The sequence below is a fragment of the Podarcis liolepis genome (genome assembly GCF_965112155.1).
Source record: "Podarcis liolepis genome assembly, chromosome: 8".
Classification (NCBI taxonomy): Eukaryota; Metazoa; Chordata; class Lepidosauria; order Squamata; family Lacertidae; genus Podarcis; species Podarcis liolepis.
The window spans coordinates 48,427,939-48,441,525 of NC_139560.1; the positions used below are offsets into that span (position 1 = coordinate 48,427,939).

The following is a 13,587-nucleotide window of genomic DNA, read 5'->3' on the forward strand; positions in this document are numbered from 1 at the left end:
CAAAAATCAAAATGTGTTTTTACTCTTTGGTTTAAAAAAAGGTTGATTATAATTCTGTATATGTTCTCTATTTTGTGAAGGCAGAATAAATTAGAAATTGCTGTCACTGAAGGGACAGATAGAATTTAATTTCCCCCCTGTGCCAAGCATCACATTTATGTCAGAGAAGGTAGCTAATGTTCCAATCTGCAGAAGAAGGTCGTGGCCTTGTGAGAATAATAATGCTTCCATCCTAGCCCTCAAGGATCTGTGCCCCACCCCTCGGCAAGCTGCATGACTGAAGGATAACAAGGCAAGAAGCTGTGTAGGTACAGCAATCCAAAATTAATGAAGTATCCCAGGACAGTGGAATGACAGAAGAGCTGCCTTTTTGCCCCTTAAAGGCACCAGAAAGCATAGCAGGGAAGAGAAGACTGGAATGCAAGCACCATTCTTGAATGGGGAAAAAACCCCTGAAGTTTCATGTTGCTCATCAACACGCCCTGTCAATATATTGCAGAAAAACAAATGTATTATGCTAATAATATATGCAAACTAAGATTCACTAGCAGCCTCCAGAGAGGCTCCAGTTGATGAAATGTGTGCATCCTTTGAAATTGACTGGTCTCAGGTACTTGCAGAAACACTCATCAAATTATATCTCTGCATACGTGGGGGTTGTGAATTCTCAAGTATCAAAGGGTTTTGCTAGAAGATTGTAGTGGTATCTGGTTTGCTCTATTTGCAGAGCACCTGGGGTTACTGCACTGAACTATCGAACCTGATGGTACAAGTAAAATTATAGAATTCCTTCAGTTTGTTTCTGACAGCTCATCTATGTAGAGATAATTGTTTTCCTAACTTTAGCTTCCTTGATAATTCAAGAAAAAAATAGGCAAATATGATTTTGACAGTATTAGATTCGTCATGCAAGAAACAGCCATTATTACTTTAAAGCTTGCTCACAATTTTGTGACAACTGGGTTGCGTAAGTTGAGGGCTCATTGTATTTTAGTAAATGATCTGTCAAATCCCCAAAAGGTGTTTAGTCTTTTATTCAGATGGCTAAGTAATATTAAAACATACCATCTTGTTTGCTGATAATATGATGGAACAGCTGAAGACAAGCTTTAAGAAAGTTCAGTTATTAATATTTATGGCTGTATGAATGCTCATCCAAGAAAATGCAGACTAATAATTGGGTGTAACTGCAAGAGGTTTTAAAAACTTCTGCTGAGCCACAGCATTTTTTAAGCAAGCTGTTTGGACTCCCCCCAATGAATAAATGAAATGATTCAATTATTTAAAAGTTTACTCAAAAGCTAGTGTACATAGTGATGGTTAAGAGAATGAGCTGAGAGCCATGTAGTCCCCAGTTTCACCTCATCTCACCCACAAACTTAGTTTTGCTCTTCTCCATCATCCCATTCTGCCGCACTGCCCCAAGTTCTCAGTAGTTGCTTGTTATTTTCATCTCTGACCTTGTTCTGCTCTCCCGCCCCTCCTCAGTTCATGCTGTTGGCTGGCTTATCACACCAGCAGTATCCCAGGAGATTGGAGCTGTTGCTTATGCTTTCGGATGCTTTAGCGGGTAGTGTGTGTACAGCACTGGATATATCAGATGTGTGTTCTTTACAGTGCTTGGGCATTTCTGTTTAAAAAGGATTTGATTCAAGTTTATAAAAATGAACTTTTTAGTTTATTAAAAAAATCAACTTTGGCATTTCCCCCTAGCATTCAGAATGTGGGGAGTCCCAAAATAAGTTATACGTTGCACACAAGTTATCAGATGTTTGACAGAATGTCAACTGGTAAAACTTTGCCATAATTGTATTTTCCTGCTAGAAAAGGCTTGGCTTGATTAATTTGTGCCAGACACATAGCTGTTAAAGGCACAAAGCATCATTTGTTTTGTTTCTGTTCCTTTACTTCTTGCTGCAAGTTGCTCCTGTTAGAAGAGCAAATCTTTTCAGAAGCAAAGATTTTAAAAAGTTTCATGTTTATTCCTTCTGATCGCTTAGCCATAGTTTTAAGGGCCATCTGCCTAATAAGCCTTAGACCACTGCCTTCATGTTTACAGTCTAGCTTACTTTCTAGATGTCCAGTTGACTACTTCATTCTGAGCACTGATTCTTCTGGATCTTATGTATTGCTACTAGCTTGCTATGACTGGCTGTAAAGCTGGTCTGAATGCCACCTCCCATTATGACCGGGGCAGTAATCTTGGACTCCTACTGACTTCAGTGGTGAAACACAACTTTTATATGTGGAGCATTACACCAGTGTTTGGAGTGGGACTGATCTTTCATTGAATATAGGATTTTAATCATATTCCTTTGCATAAATCAGTTACAATAGTGTATCGGCATCCTTCTGGTGTAACAAGTTTATTTGGAGTCCTGTCCTCATCCAGTGAATGTAATTCAATGATAGGACTGTGCCTACAAATGTTTTGCAGTGGTCTTAACTAAATGCAACCAGTACCGCTGTAGAGAGAGTTTTGCCCCTCTTCTGCTGTTAACCCTTGTCTATAACGAGGATGTTATGCAAGGCATTTTAGTTGTAGCATAATAATTTAAAGTATAATTACCATTTTTTCTTTTGTTCGATGCATTCCTTTGTGTGGCATTACAAAAGTGTAGATGTTCTCAAAGGCACTAAAAAATCTCATTGTTGCTTGTAAGATATCTAAGTGAAAGCATCTTGATGTAATCTTATTGGAGACGTACACAAAGCAATTCATTAGTGTGAAGTATTATACTACATTTAGCAGCTTTGATCAGAAGTCTTTGAATGTTGCATAATGGGTGTAAAGTTGGGGCTAGCATAGTTGAAATTTAACTGCAAGCTTATTTTAATATGTCCTTGGCCACAATTCACATTTAATATAAATTGCAAAGGCATTATCCAACCACCACTGATTCACCTGGACTGCTGTAGATGCTGGGAAAATGGTGATCACTGCCCGCAGTGTGGTGACCACATGGAAGCTGCCATCACTGGGTTGGCATGAAGAGACTTTCTGCACAGTTTCTAACATGGGGAACACTTCCATGTGTTTATGTTAAAACATATTTAAAGCAGCTTTCATATGTTAAATCCGCCATAAGGAGCTCTACCATGCAAAGGAGATTTGGGGCAGTTTCCTCATGGGGCTTCTAATTTTTCAGTTGGCTCTTATTAGTTAAAATATTCATATCTCACCCTTCTAGTGTAAAACTCAGGGGAGTCTTTAACACATATAACATTAACTGCAAAACAAAAACAAAAAAACCCTGGGTCAGCAGTTGAAGATGCATAAAAACATTGTCGCCTTCAAAAAATAAAAGCTGTCTGGTATTAAAAGTTTTTCAGTAATGTGTGAAAAATAGTGAGGGAAGGGGTCAGCCACACTTCATGGGGAAAGCTGTTTCATAATCTGAGCCCTTAAATCAAGCTGTTGATTAAAATGCTAGAAAACTATTATTAGGTTTTGCTACCCCACCCCACTGCTTTTACTGGTAGACCTTGAAAACCCATTTCTGCATGCATTACTAACATAGTCTCCAAGTGAATGCAACAAAATGTAATATGGCCATCATAATGTGGATTGAACACATGATTATTGCCTGTAGTTTGCATGAAAATGCAATAGAATATGTGGTGGCTGTGAGTGATAGTGGGGATTTAGATACCAAGACATCCCAAGCCTTGCAGCCTGTCTGGAGAGCGGGGAAGAACTTGCCATTGGGATGCTGACTTGACTTCAGCATGTTTACACTATTGCTGGTGAATAAATAATAAATCATTATCAATAGAGTTATTTGGTGTATTGTTGCTTCTTCTCAAAATCTTAGCAGTATTTTGTGTGTGTGTGCGTGCGTGTGTGCACATGCTAAATTGAGGGGGAGGAGAGTAAGCTGTTGCTTCCAAGAGGTTATTTTATTTTTAAAAGAATGCTGTCCATATTTACATCTGTATGTCCTAAGCTGTGCCAATGGAAGGAGTTATTTTATTTTATATTATTTATAGAGAGAACTAAAAAACAAACTACCAAATTTTTTAGTCTGTACATTTGCTGGGAGTGGGCGAGTGGTGGTCTAAGTATTATTGAAACTAAAATGCAGCATATGTCTAATATTAATTACATTTTTTTTAAAAAAAATTGAAGGTATTTTTTCAAATGTGTAGTCACATATGGTGTGATCAACATGGCACATTTTTAGGTATGAATTATTTATCTTTCTGCAGGGAGACTCTAACTTTCAAAGTGCACATTTGAATTAAAAATAGTTTATTTTTTTATTGCCATAGGGTAGCATTAGACTATACTCAAAGTACACCTATTGAAAGGAAAATAATAATAATAATAATAATAATAATAATAATAATAATAATAATAATAATAATAATAATTATTTATACCCTGCCCACCTGGCTGGGTTTCCCCAGCCACTCTGGGCGGCTTCCAACCAAATATTAATATATACAGCGTCAGACATTAAAAACTTCCCTAAACAGGGCCACCTTCAGTTGTCTTTTAAAAGTAAAATAGTTGTTTATTGCCTTGATATCTGCTGGGAGGGCATTCCACAGGGCAGGTGCCACTACCGATAAGGCCCTCAAACTTAGTCATGTTCATTAACTTAAAGGGGTTCATTTACAGCAAAACTTAGCTGAACACTACCCATAGTTGTTTTCTGCACATTTTATGTGCTGGTTAATAATAGTGTACGTAAGAAACAGCTTTCCGATAGTCGTACACTTTTTATGTACCACTTCTACAAGTAGGCAGATTGACATTTATGATAATGATTATATATGTCTCTCTGCTCCTTGTTTTTTGAACTTGGGGCTCATCCAGATTTCCTCTTGTCCCGCCACTTTACCCTGGGAAACCCAATCTTTACCGCTGAATTGGAGCAAACATCGGTTGAACCCCAGATTGTGGGTGATGTCATGTTGCTTGCAAGCTGCTCGGCTTCCGCCCACCACTGCCGGCTGCCTTGCCTCTGTTGGCTCTCTGGCACTGCGGCAGCAACTGGGCTGAACCCTTGTGGAGATTGTGCCCATGTTGCTCTGTGCGACGTCACACACATGACTCATTGGGTCGCCCAGCTGAGCACCCACAGTGTGTGCCCAAACGCATGCACGCACGCGCGCACACACACACACACACACACACACACACACACAGATGGCACTTCCAACCACCCCACTCTTTGCTTTTGGAAGTCTTATTTATAAGAAGCTTCTGTAGGTGAGGAACACCAGGGTAGAAGTGTTTCTAGAACCAAGGTGAAGCTGTCAAGCTGTTATTTTTGTTGTTGGATGTCATTCACGTAATCTTGTTTACAGTACTGAAATTTTGTTTTTGTATGCTTTTATATTTGCTGTTGTGCTGTTGTTTTATTATGTTATTATGAAATTGTTTTTGTAGTGTTTGATTTTGAAATAGATTCCTGTTTTCTTTATTGTAAGCTGCTTTAAGCATATTTTTTGTGTATGGAAAAGTGGCATACAAATAAAATTATGAATGAAATGAAATTATGAACAAGCTGGTAAGGAACAAAGCAAGCAAACCAGAAGACAATAGAAGATGAAGTTGCAAAAGTACAGGCAAACATTGGCTGTTTAGAGTCTTCAGCATTGAGTTTTTGACGAAGTATCAGGATCTTTCTAGCTTCATTTTGAGATCTTGCATTGTTCTGGCAGTATTTCATGGAATCTTCATATCAAAGTGAATTATATTAAATATAATATAAATATTAAATAATACACATATTAATAATATTTAAAGGTTCTGTGCGACCCACAATATATATTTAAATTACACAGGCATGTAATAATTCTCTGGAGTTCTTATTATTGGGCATGTTATTCAAATAAGTTTTATAAATTCCAACCCTGAGGTTGTTTGATACCCAGTGGTGCCTTGATGTTCTTGCATTGCAGAACAAATAGTTATTATTTATTTTCCTGTAATTCTGTCTTTAAATGAAAGAGCCATGAGGGTGTATATCTTTCTTGCTGAGTTGTTATAGATGTACTTGCACTAATGGAAAATTGCTAATGTATTACAGTATTGTACATTAATATGAAACACTTACTGCTTGTTTTCTTTTTTATATATAAAAAATAGCTTCATCTTTCATAAATATGTCTAGATAAAATAAATGGAGGTAATTTCTGGTTAGAAAAACATTTGTTGGCTGTAGCGTCTGAATAAAGCAAGATGCAAGTTTTCCTCCTCCCGCTTCCGTTTCCATATGAGTATATGGATCACCAATAAGGATTTGACTCTTTGAAAAGATGGAGCAACTGACTGGTTTAGTGCTTTTAAGTATGTTGGCATTGGTAACTTTTATATGACTTCCAAGATCCTTTGTGATTGTTGCCAACAGACTTCATAGAACTGTGGATTTCACTGGGCTTGTAAAAGAGTTTCACTTCCTTTATACCAGTGCTCTCATTAGTGTGCTATAAGCGTCTCTAGCACTGTGTGTGTGTTTGTATGTGAGGCACAGAGGGTGGGACAAAAGGTACAGTGCTCTCAAGTGCTTTACTGCTGACTTCTGGCTGTTTGCTGTTCCAAACCGATAAAACAATTATTTTTCTGATTGTTGAGGCCCATTTCAAATGTGTAGGCAAAAATAAGCACTGTAAAAATAAGAACTAACCTTTGTTCTCAATCTCAAATTATCTATTGATGTTTTAAATAAATAAATGACCATCCTATCCAGAAGTAGTCAAATAACTTTTGTATTTGTAGTCAAATAACTTTTACTCAGAGTAGACCCAGTAAAGTTAATAGACCTAAGTTAGTCATGGCCATTAATTTTAATGGGTCTACTATGGATAAAAGTTGACTACAATCCCATGTTTACAATTTCTGCTAAGGTCAACATGGTAGTAAATACAGTTGTACCTCGGATTAAGTACTTAATTCATTCCGGAGGTCTGTACTTAACCTGAAACTGTTCTTAACCTAAAGCACCACTTTAGCTAATGCGGCCCCCTGCTGCTGCCACGCTGCTGGAGCACGATTTCTGTTCTCATCCTGAAGCAAAGTTCTTAACCTGAAGCACTATTTCTGGGTTAGCGGAGTCTGTAACCTGAAGCATATGTAACCTGAGGTACCACTGTACGGAAAACTCACAAATATTAGCCTAGACAAACTAAAAGTAAGGCTAAATAAAATGTGACAGATACCAGTGGAAGAGTCACCCCATAAAGAATCTCCAGTAAAGGTATACTTAATCCTTTCTTGAGAAATATAAAGTATCTCACTCCATTTACTAGATTACTCTTGCTGAGAATTGTGATTATGATGATGATGATGATGATGATGATGATTAAAGTTTGAGTTTGCTTGCTAGCAGCTGCACAAACAATGAATACTTAAACAGTATTAACTTTGAAGCAATGTTTAAAACACACAACATAAACCTATCAGAATTTGAAATATGCATGATTGCGCAAAGTCAGAAAAACAGCTCCTCCTCTAGAATTTAAGTATTCCAAGCAAAGTTGGCTAGCCTTGTCTCTGAAGGAAACAATCAAATACAAGAAGTACTAAGGCTTATTTATCCAGAGAAATTGAGTATAACAAAAGTGCAACAGATCAGTCTATTTATCACTTGAACAGAGATAAATGGAAAGCTGTAAACAATGATAATGAGTAGTGAAAAGATTAATCTTTTAATTTTCTCTCTTCCCTCTATGAGCTCCTCTACTCAGCATTCCTTCTAATTTTGAGAAGCTGACCACATAGTCCACAAATCAGTTAAGATACAATGCTGAGATTCAAGCAAGCTGATTCCCTTGGAAATTAATGAGAATAATAGGCTATCTTAAAAGCTAAGCACTGTGGCTTAGCAGGTGTATAAATCAGAATATTTGCTTCTAAATAAAGGAAGATGTGCCAGGAGGTCTGATATTATTTTAAAAGCTAGCAGTTCCTAAGTTCCAACATGCTCCCAATAAAAATCAGGACCCAAGCTTTGCACTTCCTTCCCAAAGCCCAGTAAGCTTCTGCCTGGCTTAGGTAAGGAGGCGTGATGCTCTAACAGGGTGTGAAAGCCCTTCTGCCTCCTTCCCAAAGCCCTGTAAGTGCTTGCTGGCTTTGGGAAGGAGGCAGAAGGGCTCCAGGATCCTGTCAGAGCCTCATACCTTCTTCCCAAAGGCTAGAAAATGTTCCTTTACAATGCTTCTGCCGCTACAGGAGCTGCTTCTACAGACCCCATCCACAGGCGGCGTGAAATTGGGGCAGCCCAGGATGAAGGCAGAGTCTGGGGCACCTTCAAAGAAAACATGCTTGTCCCACTTAAATTGGGGCACTTAGAACGTATGGTAGTCCTGTCCTTTTACCTTGACACTTTCACAATACAGTGGTACCTTGGTTCTCGAATTTAATCAGTTCCAGGAGTCTGTTTGACTCCAGGAACGGTTCGAAAACCAAGGTGTGGCTTCCGGAAGCGGCAATCAGAAGCCGCGGAAGCTGCGTCGGACGTTCAGCCTCCAAAGAACGTTTGCAAACCGGAACACTCACTTCTGGGTTTGCGACATTCAGTAGCCAATTTGTTCGACAACTAAGCCATTCAACTACCAAGGTACCACTGTATCTTTTAAATGTAAAGGGTATGAGACGACTCAGTATTTGAAGAGCGGAATTGTGTAGTGCTGTATCGTTATAATGCGGCTATATTAGTTATTTTTACAATTTTATTGGCAACTGTAATATGTATGCTATTCTTTATTGGAAAAATATTGTCATAATATCTCTCTGTCATACAAAACTGTTCCCACACTGACATCTCTCAGAATGTATTAGCCCTCCTTCCTGTATCAGAGCCTGGTTAAGGAAGAAGGGATTAAGGGGATGGACTGCAGGGGTGAGAGCTTTCTTAGTATTGGTGTTCGGCAGTTTTCACCCACGTGACCACTCTCACACCTAGCTTTAGATGTAAGTAGGACAGTTGTGCATTTACAATACAAGTCTATCACCATCACATAGGTTGTGTCTTTAATAACATACTGACCTTAATTATGGACTTCTGTTATTGGGCATCAACTAGGTTTCAGTGATAATGACTGTTATGTATCATTCTTTAGCTCACATACATCTTGTATTGTCATTGTTCATTCTACAAGGAGTTCAGTGTTGTCTAGTTCATTATGGGGAGAAGGAACCTGTCATCTGAGTGACATCAATTTCCCTTTTTCTCTAGCCCTTTTAACATGCTACTCATATTCTCAGCAATCATGGATACAACAGGAAGCAAGACTGCACCTACAGTGTTCCATTTCCCACTGGCCTTGCCCCATTGCTATTCACACGTTAAGCACCAAGTCTGCAAATGGGTGTCTCTTTGTAAGCAGCTTAAGCAGATGTTTATTTGCAGATGCCCATGTGGGGTACATAAACAGCAGTGGGATAGGACCAGTTGAGGGCACCATTTTCAGTGCCAGCAGCACAGCCATGTATGCTCCCCGTAGTATCTTATGATTACCCTACATGTGAGTGATGCATGAAAAGAGTGTTTGAATTCAAAGGAAAGTTTCTTTCCTTAGTGGCAACTGTATGCATCTCTGTATTAAATAACTTTTTGAAGATGAATAACTTTAAAATAACCTTTTTAAGCAGGGCAGAGTGTGTAAATGAACTAAGGGTTTCTTCAAAACTTCTTTTTGTAAAAGATCTGAAAAACAATAGTTAGAGATGACATGAAACATCACCACAGGTATAAATTTCTGCCTAGCAGCTGTGAGTCAGTCATGGCAATTATAGAATCATGGATCTGGAAGAGGCCAAAAGGCCTTCAAATTGAAGCCATACACACCACAGCCATGCCGCACAATCTAGACCATTTTGTATCATAGTCAGAATGCAAGTGTGCTGTCAAAGATGACTGCAGAGTAAACAGCAGTGCGTCTTGACAATGCATTTTGTCCCCTCAATTGAAAGCTTGAATTTGTACTGTAGATTATTGTGGGCAGTCAGTTTCTTGCCTCTGATGTTTTATTGTGTTTTGATAGTGTCTGTTTTAATATTGTGTTAACGTTTGGAATTTTTATGTATACCACTGTGGAATCCATATTTGTGTGAAGGCATGATTTACAAAATTTTAAAATAATAAAATTATGGGGACAAGAAAGAGAGTTCTGCAGAGGTTATGGAACCTTGCAGTGAGCCCAAACTCTACAAGGTAGTGATTGGTCCCTGGCAAGAGGGACATCAAATTCTTCTGGATACAAATCACCACCATAATGTTCTCTGGCATCAAGAAGAAGTTTCCTTAAGGTTCTCCTTTGGATAACCCTTCCTTCTGGTTCCAAAGTAACCAGTTGAAAACAGACTACAGTGGTGCCTCGCAAGACGAAAATAATCTCTTCGTCTAGCGGTTTTTTCGTCTTGCGAAGCAACCCTATTAGCGGATTAGCGCTATTAGCAGATTAGCGGCTATTAAAGGCTTAGCGGCTTAGCGGCTAAAAGGCTATTAGAGGCTTAGAAAAAGGGGGGGAGCGAAAAAAAATCGGAACACTCGCAAGACGTTTTCGTCTTGCGAAGCAAGCCCATAGGGAAATTCATCTTGCGAAGCAGCTCAAAAACGGAAAACCCTTTCGTCTAGCGGGTTTTCTGTCTTGCGAGGCATTCGTCTTGCGGGGCACCACTGTATTTGAATTTAATCAATAATTAACAAACATATAAAACACTGACACCTCAATAACAAGAATGATCCTTTCCCTATTCCAAGACACAGATTCCATTCTAAGCAGCAGGCTAGGATGTCCAAATGTCCAGTCGTCTCATAAGGTTGTTGTAACTCCCAGACACATAACAGGTGATGGTAGTATTACTCTGCAGAAAACAAAGGGTTGTACTCAACATAGCTTTAAGAATAATGTTCTATTGTTGCAAGGATTTCTCCTTGAGCAGCAGAACGTTCTGCTCCTTCCCTTTCCCATGTCCTCTAAATCTGTTCTGGCATTTCCCTCCACTCTCCAAGACAGATTTTTTTTGGGGGGAGGTGGTCTCATTGTGCTAGCGCAAATATGTAATGGAATACCACCCCAAGTATCTAATCATGATAATAGGACTTTTCTTTTAGTGGTTTTAGAACCACTAAAACCACTTTAGAGGGATTTTAAAGGGGTTAAACAAATGAATGGAGGAGCTTTGGATGGCTGTCTCCTTTCTACAGTCTTAGCATAGGGAAATTTTCCTACCTAACCAACTCTGAATTTACCAAATTAATGAGGGTTGTGTGAGACAGTGAGGTCTTTGACTCTGAGAAGATGGTCCTTCTTTAGTTAGAAAAAAAATTCCAGTTCCTTTTCTTCAAAGCAGCTCTTTTAAAAACCACAGATATCTCATAAAAGCACTTCCATCTCCTGCTTAGACAAGAAAGTTTCTGAAGAGGTAGGCTATGTGACATCCTAAGGAGTGCCTTCAAGGAAGTTCTTTGCTATTACCTGCCTCCTACTGGTCAGACAGAATTGCCTTCCAGTTTGGAGTGACACCTGAGAAACCGACTTTTATATTTGCTCATTGCTAATGCATACAGGAGTAAATCCAGATGAAGAGTTGACTGGCAGAATGAAAAGGAGACTCTGCTATAAAATTGAATTGTGTCAGCAACTTGTTTTGCTTCCTATTTTTCCCATCCAAAAAGAAAGTACGTAAGAAGGAGGAATTGTTAACAGCTTTCTTCTCATCTGAAATTTAATTACTATGTATGAGCAAAATAATTCCATAGAAGTATTAAACAATATTAATATAAGGTTGCCTATCATTGACATTTTCCAGCCATTGCTTTTTCTGTTTCTGGGTATGATCTCTGAGAATTTTATTACTAAAATATATTGCAAAGTGACAGAGAATTAGCAAAAGATGAGGTGATGCAGTACATTTAAAAGACTAATCCAGTATTCATTGTCTCTGATCTGTGTTAAAATTAATGATATTAGATAATCCACCAATTGAACAGATAATGAAGTGAAAGTAATAAGGACTTAATAAAACTGTTTTTCTTTTATTAAATTACCTTACTTTTTGAGCTTATTGAAGTTTACATTTAGCGTTCTGATAAAACTCAGATGAAGAGCATTGGGGAGAGGGGTGGATGGAGATTACTATGTTTTTTCTGATTTTCACAGATATCTGAACTACTATTGCAGTTTAATCTTGTTTTATTTAGACTATTTCTAGACTACTTAATATAAAATATATGTCTAAGTGGTATACAGAAACTAAAGCAACAACAGACAACTTAAACGGCATTTTTTAAAACAAAAATGCTATTACATATACAGCTGTTACATTAACACAAAATTTCTAATGCATATATGTAAAGCAATATGAATCCCTTCTCCTTCTGACGCACCTCCCCTCCCCTCACCCACCATTGCTCTCTTTCCCCACTTTTTTTACTGGTGTTGCCACCCTTCAGGAGTCCTGCTTGCTTGACTGACTTTCTTTTATATACAGAACACTTTAGTATAAACTATTTAACTTCTACCCTGAGGTCCTAATGATACTTTCCTGCATCTGTTTGCAAAAAAATTGCCTTTTTTCTTCAGCAGTTCTATCTAGGGAAAGGAGGAAAGAAATGACCAGAGGCCAGAGCAATTCACTCAAAAATCCAAATGGTCCCAGTGGCCTAAAAGGATTGGTGATCCTTGATCTGTAGCCTCTCCAACTGGGACATGATCTCAGATTGTAATAACAGGGAGTTTGTTAGTTTTCACTGACTCTACTTGAGCCTCGTGTGATCCTCCTCCTCTGGTTTTGTCACAGGAAGTTGGTGGGGCACAACAAGAACCCCTGCTCCCAGGCGCAAACCTTTGTCAGGCTGAGGAACAACATGAGCCAATAGGGGTTGTGTGGGTGATTCTTATGGCTGGATCTGGCATCTATGATGTGAGACTGTGCTGTTTGAGTGATTGGGCTGAAACCACAGTATAGCGCTGAGCAGATGGTCATACTGACAAGATTAAGTGATAATTACCTCCTCCCCTGCACAGTGAGACTTAGATATACTTTCAGATCTGATTATGCTGACTAATCAATGAGATGCGCACAGTGTAGGCAGCCCAACTCTCCATGCATATTTCTGAATAAGGGCATTTATTAGTGGCAGAGTGAAAATGGAAGAGAGGAATCCCACATTTCCCAAACTTACCAAAGTGTTTGTGGGAGAAGGTAGCTTAGATAGTTTCCAGGAAACAGCTCAGTAGGGCCTCATGCCTTTAACGATGTTGTTCATGCTCACAGTGTACTAATGCTACTAATGCTGGGAATCGTGGGAAATGTTCCCCATTGTCTCTAGATATTATAGTACGTTAAAGACACATGCCCAGCAGTATCTGGAGACACTATGAACTCCTTTTCCATGGTTTCAGGCATCTGTGTGTCCTGCTGTGCAGATGTGGCAACATTCAGAGGAAAAAGGAAACCCTACTGAATGTCCTCCTTGCTGCCTCTCCACTTTGGTAAGTTAGGAAGGGTGGCATTTGCCATAAGCAGGCCTCTAGGTGCCATCACTCCCAGGGAGGCCTAGATATCTCACCAGAATGGAACGAATCAGTTGTTTAAAAGGGTTAATTTCAGGTGCCTGGTGGAAGACC

At 38.9% G+C, this 13,587-nt stretch overlaps 1 protein-coding gene and 1 long non-coding RNA gene across 28 annotated transcripts in view; one reads left to right on the forward strand and one right to left on the reverse strand.

Annotated features, from left to right (window-relative positions):
• PTPRM (protein tyrosine phosphatase receptor type M) overlaps positions 1–13,587 on the forward strand; it is a 395,597-nt gene that overhangs the window by 116,222 nt on the left and 265,788 nt on the right. The gene's annotated exons all lie outside the window — the stretch shown is intronic.
• Positions 1,274–13,527, reverse strand: LOC310714015. Its single transcript, XR_014529517.1, has 3 exons — positions 13,143–13,527; positions 2,570–2,692; positions 1,274–1,630 (listed from the first exon to the last, which is right to left on the reverse strand). It is a non-coding gene; the product is annotated as an uncharacterized lncRNA (long non-coding RNA).